Genomic DNA, 19,943 nt, shown 5'->3' with positions numbered 1-19,943 from the left:
TAAGCCTTTTGGCAGGAAGACCTAGGTGTGATGTATGTGAGTCATATCTGCTCAGTAAGGGCAGCCTGGTTCAGCGACTTCATTAACTTGAAAGGGACCTGGTTGAGGCATGCCTGTTCATTGTCATTTGTAAAGAGAGTCATGGCTCGTATGGGCAGGTGCTTAAAGTTTGATAGTGTTGTCTTCCTTTTCTGAAGAATCATTTAGCAAACGTGATAACTGGAGTGATGATCTGCACCGTGGAGGCAAACATAGAATGGCTTATTTTTCTTTCAAATCATGATTTCCAGTGTGATGAGGTCAAGTGCTGTGTTGGCCTCCTGAAGTGACGTCCAGAGTTAGCTAAGATCTTTTGTTTTTCTACAAAAATATTTTTAAGTATATACAAACATACTTTTAAGGGCTTTCACTCAACCCTCTCAATCCATTGATCTGTTACAGTGTCATTCGTTTTGCTTCTGCCAACGCAGCATACAGCTTAAGCTGATGGGCTAGGCTACTTCAGCGATTGAATCACTGTGAGAGGCGTGACTTTGTTTGTACTTATGGTAAACATATTGCACAAAAATAGTCCCATCAGTACCAAGGACTACTGGGCCAAAGAGTATTTTTTTCCCTTAAATCCTTAAAACATTTTTCCCCTTCATTTATTTATTTATTTATTTATTTATTCATGTTTTTGTGATGGTCTAGCAGCTCCTAAAAAAACACTTTTGGGACACTGCAGCTGCATCAGTGTACTGCTTATCTGCTAGGCACTCAACGTTAAATGCTCCTTAGAACCATTGCAAAATAGCCACCTGAGAAAGCACATGCCTTGAAAGTGTTTGCTATATTTTACTAAACAGCTACACAGAGATGGCTAACCTTACATACACGTGCATGCACACACACTGACAGCCATCATTAAATTGTTTTTGCTGTGCTTTACTAAATACCATTCAAAGTAAACAAGCAATGGCAAAGACAAGTAGGCAATGAAAGCCAGACCTCGCATCCATCTGATTTTGAGTGCATCCGGGGGTAGTTCTTTTTGTGAAGAAGCATTTCTACCCAAGCTCAAACTAAACAAACTGGTATTAAATTCTCAAAAATATTTACGGTCCTTAGGTTCACCTTTTCAACACGTGCGCTGCCTTTGATCAGATGCAAGAAGATTGCCAATACCAGGAGCGAATGTTATTGGACTTGAATATTTTTGGCTTTGCACATATTACCTTGGTTTAAAACACAATCCCCCAGATGCATCAAAGTTATGTTTTGCGAGTCCTTAATAGCGAATTTTAAGGATACGCTATTAAAGACTCGCAAAACGGGATGCATGTAGGAATCGCAATGTTATTTGCGATTCCTACTGATTCCTTATTTGCGATTCGCTAATTGCTAATCGCAAATAAGGAATGGCTTTCCCATTCATTCCTATGGGCCTTGATCCAGCGGCCTATAGAAAATATGTCATAAAATACACTATCTAACTTCACCACACACTCTAAAAATCACCACTTAAAAACATGGACCCATTAACAAAACCTGACATATTTTGACCAACTGAATCATGTGGCCTAATTAAACTTATATACATCTTATATACATTTATATACATCCGCGGCAACTAAATGACATTATTTAAACAAATCCTAACTATTTAATTGGCCACCATTGGCGATGGCATCTAGCTAATGATAACCTACTCTCCCGAAATGACAAGACCAGCTTGTTTTCAAAAGTAAGATTTTATTAGCTATTTATTTGAATTATAAGTATATAGTTTTATTTAAGCATTTTATTAGAATTGTTGTAAGCATATTTGTAAGCATCATATAGAATTCAGATTATTTGCAAAGAATTATAAGTTTAGCATTTTTTCAAAACCTAAGTCCCTAAATAAGCTAAATAAATGGAAATAAAGTAAAGTCTTTTGGGTTTCTTACGTGCTCCAAGTAAAGTCCGACAGCACGACACCCTCATCCAAAGGTTAGAAAGCAGCAGCATGACCCATCCACGGGGCATGGATCTTTATACTTTTCTGCGCTAAGCTAATCTATGTAAAAGTAAAACTTTCTGCAAAAGTCGATTTCCCATTGGTTCATGAGTGACAAGTGACATGTCTCCCCATTATTTCAAAACATCAGATCCGTCACTTTCTTAGACTTCATTGTCTCTACTGTACGTGCTCCGAGGCTTCCTTTGCTTGCAACAAATTTGTAATAGTTTTTCACTGGTTTCATTCCACTTCCTCGGATGCCAAGTTATCAAATGTTCCTTCTGCCGGTTCCTGACCATGGCCACGTCCGACCAGAATAATGTCAGAGCCTCATCGTAGTTCAACAAATGTTACTTTGATGGAAAACTTTAGAAAGGACATCTCAGGCTTCGTGCAGAAATTAAATTCATCATTTTAGTAAACTCGAGTGAACTAGGCCCAAAGCAGTCAATTTAATTTCTCTAATGTATAAACAAACACAAGAAAATAATTAATGAAAGAAATATTATTTATTCTGTTTCCACCCTTTGTTTGCTAATTATTTAACCCACCCATTAGTCTAATGTTGCCAAGCAAAAAGCAAACAGATAAAGCAGCATTTTATATCTACCAGTCTTCAAAAGTCCACGAAATCCTTAATGCACCTATAGAGAGTAGAATGACATCACATAGACAAGGAAAGCAAAATAAGCACATGCCACTTTTAAAATTCAGCTGCAGTTAGCTATGACATGACAGAACGACAAAATTAATTTATTATTTTTGCACAAACAAAAGATGCAACAGTAATGCACATTTATAAGCACATATGTTAATGTTCCCGCGTGTAAAAGTTTTAATCTAAGTTGATTTAGTACAAACACATCACAAATCGTTAATAGGATTATTTTATTTTATGGAAGTATGACTTTGCGAGTTGGAATGAAAAGAAATTCTCTATCTCGCTCCATCAACTCCCTCATCTGGTGATTAACAAATCACCACACCACACCCAAAATTTAGATAATTTAAACTAATTAGAAAATGATTCAAATCCATTTGAGTTAGTATTCTAAAAATTTGTTTCTGCAAAATCTCTGCAATTATCGTAACGTGCCCTATGTAATTCTTGTAATTCTATTTCCTTTTCTTCTTCCTTTTTTATTTTATAAATTCTCTTCTTTTCTTTCATTTGTTTCTTTCTCTTGTGTAATAAACAACCAATCTTTGTTAGAACTATTATAAATATTATCACAATCAAAGGTGTTAAAATCTTGCCAAGAACTGAACCACCTATTTCTTGAAACCAGGTTTTTATAGCTTGAAACCTTTTTGAAAGTCGCTCTGAGAAATCTTCCTCTTCTAATGGAACTATCTCTGAATGCATTTCTGTAATATTCTTAATATACATATCAATATTTTTACTTTCGACAGGTATGTAGGTGCAACAATGTTGTACATGTAAAATGCCACAAACTCCTCCCTCTTTTGCTAGAAGTATATCTAAAGCAAGGCGATCTTGCATCTCCATCGTTCTAATTGCAATGACTTCAACATTCACTAATTGGAAACCATCTGCTGTATCAGTGGACAATCTATCAACAATTGTGGATAATTTTCTAATTTTCCCTGCATTCAAGGTTATACCTACTATGGGTATCACTGCTTCAAAAATATCTCCTAAAATTTCTGTGAAACTTTCTCTTCTATATCTATTTACATGATTATTAATTTTGAACAGTCCTTCTGTATTTCTGTCAACATGAAATATCTTTGGAAAAACAATTCCAACAAAACAAGTCCCATACCAGTGGTCTGGGAGATTATAGTAAGCTTTGTCACCACAAATAAAATAAATCCCTGGAAAAATTGGATCCTTGCCACCTTTGAATCCCCAACCCCCCCTAATCTGATAAGTATCTTCACAATTACTAGCACCCACAAAATAATTATCAAAAAGTGTATTATCTCTTCTAATACAAAGCTTACCACTAACTGGTTTATCTATGTGAATTGCAACATTATCAAAAGTTTTGCCATTAAGCTTCTCATCTTCTTTTTGCCAGAACCTAGATTTAGTCTGCTTAACTAATTTGTTCCTTTTATAAATTGCTCTCCTCTCCTCAACAAGGTTCAGGAAATTCTTTCCTTCAGTACTTAGCTTACAGGTTAGATTATTCTTATAAGCATACTCATAAGTGAGTTCGTTAGTTACTAGGAAAAATTCCCTCATCTGTTTTTTTTTTTATGTTTATTCAAAACACTCTCAATTTTTAAATTCGCAAAAATTTCATCAAAATTTGAATAATAATATTCTAAACGTCCAGCCTGATAGAACAAACTAGCTAACACACTACATGTTATACCATATGTAAGCGGAAGCATATTGTATGTTACTCCCTCAGAAACAGAAGCAGCTAACTTTACACAAACATAGCAGTCTTTAGCGTCCATTACTTTAACATATTCTCCTAAAAGCCTTGTGAATGTATTGCTTGAAAAATCACTAATAGATTTGTCCTGATGAATTTCAGGTTTGTGATCAATAACTTTGCTTGTTGCACTATATTTGTTTTGACTAATCGAAGCTTTGCTTGTCATATTGACTTTGTGTAAATTTTTGTTGATTTCAAAAGGAATAACAACAGCTAAAACTAACCAGAGCAGAATTAACACGAGCACACATACCAGAGTCATCTTACAACATCTCTTGAATATAGAACATTTTGAAGTACTCCGTTCCATAACGTAAGGCATTTTTTTTTTTTTCGAACTTTGTCTTAGAAAATAAAAAGGAATAAAAAATTATTTTAAAATATTAATTTCAAAATATACTTGTACACACCCCCTTTTAAAAGAATTTTTTTTTTTTTTACCCTAACAATGTATCTTCGACCTTATGTCACAAAAAATTTCCCAGCTAAACAAGTTTTCTTCGACCTTGTGTCACCTAACACAATTTCTTCGGCCTTTTGCCGAATAATAAAATTAAAAAATCCCAATTTAATAAATCAGTACTTCAATCATTGTCACTAATTTCTTCAATTTCATCTTCCTGGCTGCTACTATTAATCTCAGTCAGTCAGTCAGTCAAAATACTTTATTGCGATAACTTAATATCATACAAAGACAACGGCAACATACATATTACATAAACAAAAATACACAAATTTACACATTAAAAACAGTTAAAATACAAAATAAAAAGTCATCATAGACCATAATACAGTTCATATCAAGTACGAAGTATAAAGTGCAAAGTGCTAATGTGCAAAAGCTTAGGGAAAGAAAATTACAAATAAAATCCCCAGCAAAATAATCGTCGTTAGCAACACCAATGTCCCTGTTACAATGGTTTTTATGGTTATAGTCCCAATATAATTATAGTTAACCTAATTAAAGTGCGCAATCCGTGCTACAAAGGGAGGTCGACACATTCTTTAATCTAATATTCCTGCTCCTAATAGCTCTCACCAGAAAACTAGCCACCTGAAACATAACCCTGGGAGTCTGTAACGGTTGTAAAAAAATAAGAGGAGGTTTAACTAGGATAAACCCAGCTTCCTTGAGTATAGGCACAAGGAACATTCTCCGAGCATCAATGTAGTGGCTACAAAACATTACAAAATGCATAGTATTTTGTTCAGAGAAATGATCGCAAGAACATGGTGGCGCCTTTTCTGGGGTACTCCATACAGGATAAAAACCAAGATTAAAATGTATCAAATTAAAACGAAAACGAGTTAAAATAAACCTGTGGTACGGATGAGTCACAATATTCAAATAACTTTCTGGGCCATTAGGTATGGACAATATTAGACTAGCCCTGACACAGGGTTTTTTCAATTCAGATTCTTCCCTCTCCAGGGATAGGAGCTCCTTCATTGCATGTTTTATAAACACAATGTCTTTAGTTGTTATGGAATCAGTTACAGTATAAAGCTCAGGCCTTCCCAACCTCAAAAAAGTTTCCTTAATATAAGTCAACCACCTAATATTTTTAGCTTTGTCCAATGACAAGCAGTCTCTCAAAATAATATGGTTTAGAGGAATTTCTTTATTAAGCCACAACCTCAACCAAGCAACTAAAGGTGCTATTTTAATTAGGTCTGTTAGGTAGCTTACCCCCAATTCCAAATGGACGGTGTAAGACGGGGTTGACTGTGGGACGCCGAGAATAGATCTAAAAAATTTATTTTCAATTATCTGTAAGGGTTCCACTCCCCTATGTCCCCATAGTGAACCACCATATGATGCCACTGAGATACATTTGGCCTTATAGATTTTGATAACAGCTGCAATTGGCCTACCCCAAGTTTTTTAGAGAACCCTAAAAGGGCTGCAGATGTCCTAGCCAACGTGGTTACTCTATTATAAACGTGGGGGCCCCAGTTACCCTTCTCATCTAAGGTAATTCCTAAATAGGGAAAGGAGGTTACGCGAACAAGCTTTTCTTGTCCGCAAAGAAAGATTTTGTGAAAAGGTCTCCTAGCAGCCTTGCCCATAAGCATAACCTGAGATTTTTTAGCATTTATTTTCAGGTCAAGTGAACCCATAAAAGAATTAAAAGCATCCAGGAGTCGTTGAAGCCCCACCCCGGTGTGTGCCAGAAGAACCGCGTCGTCCGCGTAAAGGAGAACAGGAACCCCCTGTTCCCCCGCACGCGGAATGTCGCGGGTCACGCCCCTAAGAGCAGGCTCCAGGGCATTCACATATAATGTGAACAGCAGGGGTGCCAATATGCACCCCTGTCTGACTCCTTTTTCAGAAGCAAAAACATCGGTACACCTTCCACTCGAAGAAACTCTAATTTTTGCAGTGAGGCCAGAATGGAGGTCAGCCAATAAATTAACTATAGTCCTGTCCAGGCCCATTTCGAGTAATTTTGACCATAACTTTGATCTGTTAACCAAATCAAAGGCAGAGGAGAGGTCCATGAAACCAAGGTACATGGACCCCTCCTTGGCCCTGGTATATTTTTCGATCAGCAAATGGAGATTAAGGCATTGATCCAGGGTGCTTCTTTTAGATCTAAAACCATATTGCACGTTCGTCAAAATGCTATTCTCTGTAACCCACTCATTCAGTTTAACTAGTAAAACTCTCCCTAATATCTTGACTGAAGAATCAATCAATGAAATTGGTCTGTAACATGCAGGATCCTGCCTATTCCCCTTTTTAAAAACGGGGATAATTATAGATGTTTTCCATGTTTCAGGAATGTTATCATGGTTTAAGGCGTTAAAGACCCTGCAAAGTAATTTTGACCAAAAATTAGGGAAGCATTTAAAGGCGTCTGCAGGAACACCGTCAGGTCCTGGCGCCTTTTTCTTCAGGGTACAGTCTATGGCATGTAATACTTCCTTTACTTCAATGTGCAGTTGGTTCCTTTTGGTGTTAACATCAGCCTCCTGCACCCAGGATTTTTCATTAGTATGGCCTGAATAAATGTCACTAAAATGTTTAATCCAACCTTCATCAGAGATATTAGTTTCAAGGGGGGAATTTTCCTCCCCTGTAAATAGAGGTTGATTGACAATCTTCCAAAATTCTCCACTATTTTTTAGTATTGCTGGATCTGAAAGTTGCATCCAGGCTTCATCTTTAATCTGTTTTTTCCTGTCTGCAATGGCCTTTTTATACAGTGCTCTACTAGTGGCGATAAGTTCACGATTCTTCGGAACAGTTTTTAAAGCGTTGAGCAATGCAGAATGGGTTTTTGAACAATTACGATCAAACCATCTTTTAATAGGCATCAACTTTGGTTTAGATGGCACAGAAAGCCTACAGTTTATCTTACTGCATATGCTACCAAATGCTAATATCACCTCCCTATCATTGGACCCACTGGACAGACACACACCGACCTCGTCCTCAACCTCAGAAAGTACCTCTTGTACGAAGGGTTCCGGAACTATGCTTTCCCATTTCAGTCTGCGTCCCTGGTCCTTAACTTTAAGCGTTAATTTATTGTTATTATTACATGGACCATAATTACGCCCTATAAAATTAGAGGTTACTAGGTCCAGGGAGACAGGATTATGGTCACTGAAAGCAGAAACCACAGTTTTATACATTAAAACCTTAACTAAAAAACATACTGAGATAAAAATGTAATCAATGATAGAGCCATTGTCTGCTCCCTTAAAAGTAGAAGCCCTTTCGCCCCCCTCCCCACAACTAGATTCATATAAGTTCCATCTTGCTAGGAAGTTCTCTAAACAACCCCCCTGTTTGTTATGTTCAAGATGGACAGGTGCACAATTAGGAGGGGATTCTGAGTCATCGCAAACACACATTAGTGAACAAGGGTGTATATTGAAATCACCCAAAAATATAATCTCAAAAGAGTTAACATCTTCACTAAAGACTGACAGAAAGTGATCCAATTTATCTAGGCTATATGATGTACAGTCTGATGCATTGGAATTGTAAAAATTTATGAATAAAATATTAGGAGATTCTGCTGAAGAAAGTTCAACAATTAAGCATTGCTCTAGACCGGAATCACATTTCTTGAGGCTACCTTTGATGTCTAATTTAAAGAGGCTTAACAATCCTCCCTTAGCTCTTCCCGCTGCGCTAGACACTGCGGGAATACAGAAGTAACTATAGCCATCTAAAGAAAAACTATTATTTGTGTCCCAGGTTTCCTGCAGTGCAATAATGTCGAACTTAGTCATAAAATCTTTCCATGCCACATTGCCCACTTTAGATCTAATACCTGCAATATTCCAAGTAAGCATACTAAGAACTGACACGTTGTTCTCTACTCGACTTATATGTTCAGACGAAATATGTTCAGGGAAAAGTTAGTCGTTTTGATCCAAGGAGGTTAGGGGGGCATAACGGTTGGACAACATAAGAGGTTGCGCAAAGGGATTCTGATGAACTGAATGAGCTGGATGGTTAACAATGTTTTGATGTTGATCAGAGCCCCATCTTTTATTTAATTCCCAATTATTATCCCATCCAAAGGCTGGAGTCTTAGGGTAGGTGACATTCTGCTGCTCTCCATAAAAGAATTTTAAAGTTAAAGGGACAACAGAACCCTGCCTGCGTTGGGGTGGGAGTAAATTAGTGAGGATGTTTGGCAAAACACCAGTGTGTGAAAAACTTACTGCCACACAATCCCCTTTAAATTTTTTGGGGCGATTTCCTAACCAGGAAACCCTTTTAGCTGTCTTGATCTCTTGGGCCAACTGTTGCCCCCCCCCGGGGCTAGCCTCATGTTATTAGTAAGCCAATGTAACGCCTTATTAGACAAAGAGGAGGAAGATTCTACTGTGCCAGCTTCTAGGGGCGGTACATTAGCTAATACAAGGGCCACCGGTGAGGCTTCAACTATGAATTGTAGAGGGTCAATAAGCTGAACTTGTGCAGGGGGAATCTCAACTGTTAGAGGACTATCCCCTCTACCTTTTGTTTCATTGGCCGTCATGTGATGTATTCCTATAGGTTCTGTATCGATCCCCCTATTCCTGACCCTATTCTGGTTAGCAAACTAACAAGTTAACTAGCAGCCGTCTCATGAGGCAGAAAACCCCCATGATGCAGGAACCGTTATCTGATAAAGCCACACTACGGCACAGGAACGTGTTATCTGATTAGGTCATAACGCTTGCCATCTAATTAGACAAGCTATATTCCTCCAGCCCCTGATAAGGCATACGGAGTTCTCATAACAAATCAAACCTATGACAACCTGGGAAAAACCCTGCGGCCATTGTTTTGATTTCACCGAGAACTTCAGCAAAAGAATGTGCTAACGACCTGGTCGTATGACATCCTTATTGACGTATCTATGTCCATCCTTACGTCAATCTCGGCACCTTAAAGGTATAAATATTACCGATATTGCCCTATGCAAACACACGCGGTGGTGACGAGAACGGAGCAGCCAGACTTGCCGAAGCCCAGAGCAGAGCAGACCCCGCTGGCGCAGCCCCGCCTTCCTGACGCGCTGAGAACGAGCAGCTGCCTATTTCTCCTGCTGAGAAATCCAGCTCCGGCGCTTCCGGGTAGCCCTCGCAGGCAGCCTGGAATATCGAGACCAGAGACGAGAGATACCATCCCTCATCCATCCTAGATTCCAGGTACAGAACTGAATAACCCCTCACAGAGAATTCTTTAGTCAGTCACTTGGCAAAACAAACTTAACGTAAACTGTAACTTTCTATTCCCGCCCACGTATTAGGCTTAGGTCAGATACACGGGGTAGGCGTAGCTAGAAACACCAGTTGAGTACGATTAACCAAATGTATATGTGTATGTAATATATTTTATTCATTTTAAACCTTCATATGGCTTAGAAACCATATCAATGTTTTTACAGTATTATTTTATACTTCTGCTTTTAATGTATGCACTTTACTTAACCATAAGTATTGCAATAATATCGATCCATTTCTCTTGTATGAGAAAAGAGACTGATCAATAAATAACATCTTTTATTGAACACGCCCGTCTCTTCCTTTTCTCTACAAACTGATGAGACTAAGAATGCACGTACTGACTGAGTAAAATAAATTGCCTTTTGTTCACACGACTCTCGAGATACACTCTTGATTAGGGTAGAGAAAAGTTGTCATGTTCTATGGTTGTCAGAAACTAAATCCCTTCTTGTCTATCCAGGGAGGTTCAACTCCTCCTTGCCTATTCGAGAAAGTTTCTAGTGAACTCTGAGCTAGCTGGCAAACCCAAAACTTTAAGTCTAATATCGACAGTAGTAGACCTAGTTAACGTCTGGTCTAGGCCTATACTATTGAAGGTATTATTCCAATGCGCAGAGCCTATTGGGATAATAGGAACTACACTACATGGCGCCCAACGCGTTTGGAAGGGCGATAAAACTAACGTAAGACATTTAGAGTAACTCAGTCGTGCTTTCTCACTCAGACCCCTTTTTTCCCATAATACTCCAAAGACGTCTGGAGTGGGTGAAAGGTAATATCCGCCAAACCTCGCAGGAGGAAACTCCTATGTATGGTACTTGGTTTAGTCAACGTTGAAGGATAAACCGTTCCAAAATATTGTGCATCTAATCTTTGTTTCCATAAGAAACCTGATCTGCAAACAAACAAAATAACCTTCTGTCGGTACAATGTCAGACCGTGAAGGAGAAAGAGAGGCAGTTAGATTAGCAACTGAAATAGCAGCAGCTGATACTGCACTGCAAGACGCAGACCCGGATATAATACTCATCCCGGTCATTAAAAGGAAATCTATAACTTTAAAACTTATAGAAAATGGACTGACACCTAGAGGTGGTACAGTCATATTCGTAATTGAGGCACACGAATATCGACAGACAGAGGTATACTATTCATGGATACATTTTCCAGCAGCAAATGCTGTAACAAAGTACTTCCACTATTACAAAGTAGAGGAACCTCCTGGAGAGTACACTCCTTTCGAGGAGGTGGAAGTACCACTTAAATTTCAAGAGCATTTGCTCTTATTTAATGGCGCCCTAAAACATAATAATCACATCACCAGGCTCGGTCCTTTAGGTAGACCAGGAGCAACGTGGCCGGTCCTAGCCGGATACACACCACATCCAGACATCAATGGGATGTCTCAAACAGAGCTTTTAACACAGCTAAAACAATTAATAAAATTACATAGACAATTAGTCCAATATGTGATGCGGACTTCAACAATTCAGCCAGCGATTAAAATTCCACAGCTGACCCCTCACCAGGGGAACACAAATAAAATTACACCACAGAACATTCAATCATGCCTAGGTAAAGTACCAGCTAAACGGGAACAAATACCATTCTGGTTAGCACAAAAAATCACCCAAATCGAGGCTGTGTTTCCAGACACCACCCCGTTAGAAAAACACAGGATTCTGACTATCTGTCTTCCAATGGGAATCGCACCACACATTGAGGACTGTGACACTTGGGGTACAGTCTTTGCTTCCATCTACACAAAAACGCACGGTGTTCCATCCATTTCGGTAATACCAGATGTGCTAAAACAAATTCAAGATGAATATGGTCCAGAACCCGCTTTAACTCTTGGTATGAAATTACTAAAAGACTTCAAGCAGGTCTCGGCTATATTATTAGCCAACATAAAAGGAGAAGCAGCGAACGTGGCGATCCGCCAGAGGTTAAAAGAGACAGATATAGCAGACCAACCAGCTGAAATTGCCAGAATCATAGAAAAATCCTATGAGGAACTAGGTAGAGATAGTTTAGGTGGAATACCAGTAAAACCACAACTGATTGAAAGTCCTGAAAAAATATTTTTTAATAATAACTCAACATCACAAAAAAAGAGCTGGGATGGAAACAAACAATCCAATCCTAAAGAAAAGAAATTCCAGTCCAGAGGAAGGTCTCCTAGGCGAAGAGAAAAATCTCCGAACCAAAGACACAGGTCACCCCAAAGTGACCCCTCTGGGAAAAGATATAACCTTTGAAATAGGGATAATATAAAGAAACCTGATAGATATCAAGACATTGATACACGTCCCTCTCAATCTTTTCAGACTTCCTCGCAGAAATCGGAAAGAAGAGGACGATCAGAACAAAGAGAAGAGCACGCCAAGTCCAAAGACAAGGAACCTGCTCAGCTAAAAAAGAAATTACAATTTCCAAAAAAGAAGGTAGCCAGTATCAAGGTAGTTAACAATGCCGAGAATACTGAGGACACAACTGAAAAACGGAGAATGGGCTCAGACAATGCTAGACAGCGCAGCAGAAGTGAGCATAGCTCGCAAAGTCCTTATGAATCATCTGGAGACAGTGGACACGAATGAATATCTTCAAGTGGAAACTGCAGACACCAGAGTTAGCAAACCTCACAAAATATATGAAATAACATTACGTATAGAAGGGGATAAGACTAGAAAAATAAGGGGACTATTTTGGGATAATCTCTCCAAGGGCTATGACATCCTTCTAGCTGAAAAGGACTGGCCACCAGAATTTGTCAGGGAGTGCCCTCATGGCGAAGAAATAATTATGCCTGCCTTCTCAAATCATATCCCAATTCATAAAAAATACACACTTGCCAGAAAGTGGGCAGTAGCCCTAGCTCCTGCTTTATATAAAAATCACATAGGATGGGATGAGGACTCTCCTCCTCACAAAATCCAGTTAAAATCACAACCTACTGCACAGAGGCAGTACCCAATTAAGCAAGAAGCTAAAAAACAGGTAAAAGAAATCCTAGATCAGCTAGAATACCAGGGGGTGATTGAAACTTGCACCTCACAAATGAACAACCCTTTGTTTCCGGTCTCCAAACCAGACAATTCATATCGTCTAGTTTTGGATTACCGACACCTTAACTCATGTTGCAAAACTTTTGCAGTGCAAAACTCGCATAGTGCTGCACTAATGAATAACATAGTGCGCAAAAAATACAAAACAACATTAGACATCTCTAATGGATTCTTTTGTCAAAACATAGCACCAGAGAGCAGATATTTGTCTGCATTCTCAATAAATGGCACTCAAAAACAATTCTGTCGGTTAGCCCAGGGGTACAAGAACAGCCCAGGAGTATTCTCAGCGAGAGTAACAGAATTACTACAAACATATGACGACGAAGCATTATCGTATGTCGACGACATATACTTAACAGATGATGACTTGGAGACTCACTTGAAGAGAGTGAACACCATAATACTTGGGTTCGCAGCAGAGGGTTACAAATTCAACTTTAAAAAATCCAGAATTGCCCATCTGACAGTCCTGTTCTTAGGATATGAATTATCAAGTGAAGGCAAAAGCCTGGCTGACAATTTCCTAGAGAAATGTGCCGTACTCCAAGCACCTGGAACACTAAAAAACCTACAGTCAATTCTAGGCTTCCTAAATTTCGGAAGAACATACATTGCAAATTATGCAGAAAGGGTCAAACCCCTTTATGATCTAATAAAACCGGATTTTAAAAGAACCAATTGGACTCAAATACACACAGAAATTCTGAGATCCTTACAAACAGACATGCTAATTAAAACAAAATTAGAAACACGTGATAACACACGCAATCTTGTGATTCGAGTCATCCCAGGAAGATGCGGATTCACATACCTGACCTCTAATGAGGGAGAAAAGGTACCAATTGCATTGAAATCACACTTGTACACAGAAGCTGAAAAAAAATTCAGCATTAAAGAAAAAATTGTTCATGCAGTTCAAACCGCAATAGCTAGAGAAAAAGATCAAGCAGACGGTAGACACACCACGGTCAGAACAGCAGAATCAGCCTTTGAGGCATTAACAACACCATGTAATTTACCAACAACAACATTGAATCCGGAATGGATACAATGGGTGAATTCAATCACAACGGACAAAGTATACTACTACTTTGATCCAGAACTAGAGGAACTAAAAAATCTAGAATATGAAAGAACATTCCCTCTGCCAATCGACATTCTGCCCTTACGACAATACGCTTGTGTAATCTATACAGACGGACATGCTCAACCTTCCGTTTGGGGAGAACAAGCATACAACCCAACATGTGAGATTACAAAAGAAGTGTGGCGCGGAGGTAAACTAAAACCTCTATTAACAAAAACACACTCAGTAGAAACTAATTCAGAACAACAGACTGAAATAATAGCATTGAAAATGGCGCTAGATAATGCGTATCGCAAATTCCCGACACTTATAGTGTCTGATTCATATTACTGCGTCAAATCATATAACAACGATTTGTAGACATGGATTCAAAATGGTTACAAAGATGACACAGATGCAACAATAAAGCAGAAACTGCTCTGGGAACAAATAGCTCTTTTACAAAAAGAACTACCAAAGACTCACGTGACACACTCACTGAGTCATCAGCGTGATGGCGTTCACGTTGCAGGGAATTCATTGGCTGAAACAGCCACAGCGGTAGCAACTAAATCGGCTTCCGTAGTTTGGAAAAAGCGTACAGTGAAGTATATTGACGGTGAAACAGTGCTGGCGGTGAAAACGTCATCAAAAGGCGACTGCTCGGCGCTACCGATCAACTATCCACTCAATTATACATACATAATCGATGCAAACTCCGTCCCTTTTGCTCGAATCCCTGGAGTGGGGGATAGAGTGATTCCAAACATGGACAGGAGAAACTTGTTAATCGCAGACGCACATATGGGCGAGGGTCTCAGACACCTCAAACTAAAAGATTCTCTGGAAGAATTACAATCAAGGTACTGGTGGCCAGGCATGAGCCTGCATCACACCATGTTTGTAAAAAAGTGCCCAAACTGCAACAGGAATCGCAGTGGTGAGAGAAACGGTGTAATACCGTGTCGTTTCACTCCAGAAAAAATCAACAGTAAAAAGCAAGGCTTGCGATTAACATATACAGGGTAGTTTCCACTTATAATGTAGATCACCAGCACTCGGCTGACGTCTGGACTGTTATACAAAGATTTGCGAGTCTAAATGGCATATACGCTAAGAGCATGCTACGTTTGACCATTGTTTTCACTCGAGCCCTCCAGCCTGAGGGGAAACATGGCCAAATGAGCATAGCACAGCTGGAATCTTCTCACTTCCTTCCTGAGGGATACGGGATGGTGTAAAGAAAAAACCAACGGAAAGGATATTAGGTTCGGGATCTGGGTGGGTCAAACATCTAATAAGTGTCCAACGTAGTCTAAATAACCTGTCAAGAAATTCTCTGAAGGGATTCAGTCCGTACAAATTATTATTTGGAACTAGGATGTTAATCTCTGACCTTGACAGTCAGACTTCAGTGGTAAAGGAAAAAAGCTTTGATATCAAAGATCGTTTGGCTATTTTACAGGACTTAAACGAAACAAGAAAAGACCTGAGCAACATAAAGTTGAAACAGCAGCCAACAACCACTGAAGAACCACCACCTGTCCCAGCAAGACCTGTCTGGATTCCAAAAGTCGGGGATCTAGTCAGAGAAAAGATCGCGGTAAAGAAGGAATTTGGGCCTTCTTACAGAAAAGCAGTTCCTGTCTTGTCTGTCAACGGGACAAGATCAGTTGTACTACCGCCGCTTGCTGGTAAAAAGGAGAACCGAGTTGTATCCATCGACCTGGTAAAACCACAATCATGTGGCCGATAACAAATAGTAGGCCGAGTGGACTCCCCATAAGTAGCAGAACACCAAGGTTTGCTACCAGTACAGAGGTACTAACAAAGAGGCTAATCACATTCGAAACGCCTACAGAAGAACAACAAGGACTATGCAACAATGCAATGGAACTTAGACCTCTGAAAACCCAAATAAAAACATTTAGCAGAGACACACCAACCTATAATGAAGTAACAAACGAATATGCAAGAAACAGTAATCCTGAAGCTATTGGAACAATTGACAGAACTGCATCCGGCTACTTCATAAACTTCGATGATTCCTCTGAAGGCTTCACTGAATCAAAAACACAGCCATCAACAAAAACCTTTAAAGATAAAGTTAAAGTACTTTTGAAACAACTGAAAGAAACATATCTAATTTCTCCATGGATCGAATTTTGGGTGGGTTTTGGTGCATTTATCCTCATACTTTGGCTCATCATGATACTTACTTTGGGACGCTTCATTGAGGGAAAATATGCAAAAATGGACACAGCAAGTCAGAAAATCAACTTGATCCTCAAACCACACACATCTTCACACGTCGAGAAAAGAGAACTTTCTTCAGTCAACTTCACAGCCAATCCTATACCGGGTGGGGTAGCATGGGACAACACTGACTACGAAATCTATGGCCTGGTTGAAATCCTGAAATATCCACACCAAATTAAGATCTCATTGAGTGACTTTGTAAAACCAAGCTCATTTGCTGATGATTGGGACTTCGAAAGTATAAACAATATGATGTCTGACTTAGTGATGTCTGCTAAATTTACCAAACATGATTATTTGCAGGTTTCTACAAATTATGATAGTATGTACTGTTATAACCACTATGGTAACCATTTTCTACATAGATCTGCACAACCTAGAAATGTTTTAAATTATAATCAATGGGAACATTGTGCAACCCCTCCAAAAGGAAGCTCACGAACCGTTTACGACAAATATTCATATTTTTCAGGTTTTAACATAAGTAATGCTGAAACATTTTATTTCAAATTGTCAAATAAGACAGGAACGAAGACCATGATAACAAACACAAAATTGATCTATTCAGACTCATTCTTTGAACAAATGAATACTTTTGGTTTTGATTATTGGGACAAATATGTTGAATTGAAAAGTGTTTGGGGCACAAAAGAATGACAAGTACAGGGTATAGAATCTTTGTTTAGAGCCTGCATGATCCCAGAACAAATTATATTTTTAAATGACACTGTTCAACAAACTACCTGTCTTGGCTTAGCCAAAATCAAAGACTTAAATAAACCGTCTATTCCAAAACCAACAATGAACAGCAATAGCTCTACAGAAGAAGAGATAGACATAAATTATGTATTAAACCAAAACAGAACACATCCAGATTGGAAAAAGTGGTTGATCTGGCCCACAGATACTAATAACTGTCAAGACAGATTCCTGAACAAAACACAGGGGTTCAAAATGACCAGGCCAGACCCTAGATATTCCCAAAGACATCACCCAGGAATAATAACCACCTACAGTGTGGGCAAATTATGCCTTCAATGGCTACAAACTTCCACACTGGCAGAAATTAAGCAACACCTAACTTTACTTACTGATGGTGCTGACTTGCGTGATTTCATGATGGGACCGCGCAAACAGCGTCAAAAACGTTTCATAGCAGCCTCTGTATATGCAGCATACAACGAGGCCTGGAAGGTTACTCAAATTGAGACAGCAGAAAGGATACGGGAAATTGACCGTATTAATTTGGAAAAATCACTTTCTGTAGTGGACAATGGATTAATGACTCTGTCCTCCAGAATTTTTTCTTTGGACAGCATTGTGTCTTCAGCAATCGACATATTATCGCAAGACTTACTGTTATTACAACACGGTCAGTCCCAATTGCGTTCTATTGTACAGCTTGGCTGGACGTTACAAAAATCTGCGTTCAGGCTATGTGCCTTGGCGTTTAATCAACACAACGTCACTTTTCAATATCTTTAACCTTACTGATAGACAAATCAGTATGGCCCAGAAGGGTGCTGATTATACAATCCTGAGCATTGAGAAACTTGAGAGATTACCAGTGACAATGTCAGAACGACCTGTCAGTGAATGGATAATACATGGGATAATTAATATTCCAATATCAACCTTCAGGTTTCAATACTGCCAAAAATATATACAGGCTGGCATGTACGAAAAGCTGCGAAAGGGGTACATTAAAACAACATGGAACTTGCCCTATTCACATGCATGTGTCAGTAATAAAGGACAGAAAGTGTTTCTTAGTGGCAATAATTGTGCAATGTCACTAAGCGGTACACTTCTGTGTAACGGAATTAGTTTGCATGGAGCCTGTGAAGGGAACTCAAATAACCTTTCATGTCACCAGCAAGGCGCACCTGCAACAGAGATTGAACCATTCTTTCAAAGACTCTATAATGGGAGTTACATTTTAATTGTAGACCGCAGATGCTGTAGTCTTATGCCCGGGACTCCTTATCTAGTAACTACGACTGCGAAGGTCAAGTGCTGTGGACACTCATTGTTCCCCAGCTCCTTTCCAGACAGGGAGGCAAGGGCATGGCCCAACTTGAAAATTACTTCTATTCGAATAGATACTTTAAGCAGAATGAAAACAGTGCTTCTTCAGACGCCGACAAGGCTCACGTCATCAAAAGAAACGTATGATCTCCAAGTCGCAAGGACGACTGCAGAGATACATTCATTGTTATCAACTAATTCCCCCATACATTTCGCAGAAATCCTGAATGAAATCTTAAATATTTCTTATACCAGTGGAGTCTCAAAGGTATTTAAGACAGTACTTTTGATGGCATTAACACCATTCAAAGCCATACTGGGTATTTTTCCAGATTTCGTCCATTCGATTTTTGGCGGACTTCCCCTCATTTTGGGACTAATTGCAGGAATCCTATTCCTAGTCCTTATATTTCGTTATGGCAAACCATGTCACAGACTAAACACCTGCGACAAGGGAAGAAACAATCCTAGCCATTGGATACCGGGACCGGATATCAAAAATCCTGGGACTACCCCGGCTTAGAGACCTGAACATGACTTGGTTTCTTTCATTTCGACCAATGTGGCATCGATGTGTTTTACCTGTATTAAGGTGCCTGCTATGCGGAGAAGAATGCGTGTTAGACACCTGTCTGACGCTACAATCGGATGCGCCAATGGATGCAGAAACATTGTTGAGTCCAACAAAGGCTCATGCTTTGTGCTGCTCTCAACGGCTACCAATCCTGATGACGGCATTCGTGGAAGCTTCACCACTACGATTAAGGGGTAGTGAGGTTCAAGATGAAAGCAGCATCGATAAGGTACGACCTTCTGTCAGCAATCCAAATCAGAATGTCAATGGAGACAATCATGCGCACGAATGCATGGTTACACCTATTTCCGAGTTAGTGGAACTCTCCCAGGAAGCTGTTGACAACTTTTTCGAGAGTCTAAATGATATGATGTTCTCACCGGAGCAGAAATAGAGACTTTTGAGCAAGCTCGTACACGGCGTTCCCTGAATTTGGCCTTCAACTTTAATAATACAGTCGCATGAACAATTTCCCCTCCAGTTCACAATTTTTTCAGCAGCCCCAAAATATTTTTGCATATTTTTCGGGACACTATCTTCTGCTTAAAGTAAGAACTATTCTTAGAGAACTAAGATTTCTACTTTTAGATAGCTTATAGACATTAGCTGCCCGCTGGTATGTTCATAATTATTTTATTCTGTGATGGAATGGTCTCGAACTTTTTTCTGTATTAAGAGCCATTTCATGTGTGATTTCTCATATACCATTTAGCAATAATGTATACAAATGCGTGATTACTTTAGCATTATTTCACAGCTTGAGTGCATACAATACATATGAATGCTTTTTTTTCCGTATATTTGATAA

This window comes from Lissotriton helveticus, chromosome 11 (genome assembly GCF_964261635.1).
Source record: "Lissotriton helveticus chromosome 11, aLisHel1.1, whole genome shotgun sequence".
Lineage (NCBI taxonomy): Eukaryota > Metazoa > Chordata > Amphibia > Caudata > Salamandridae > Lissotriton > Lissotriton helveticus.
This window is presented reverse-complemented; position numbering follows the sequence as displayed.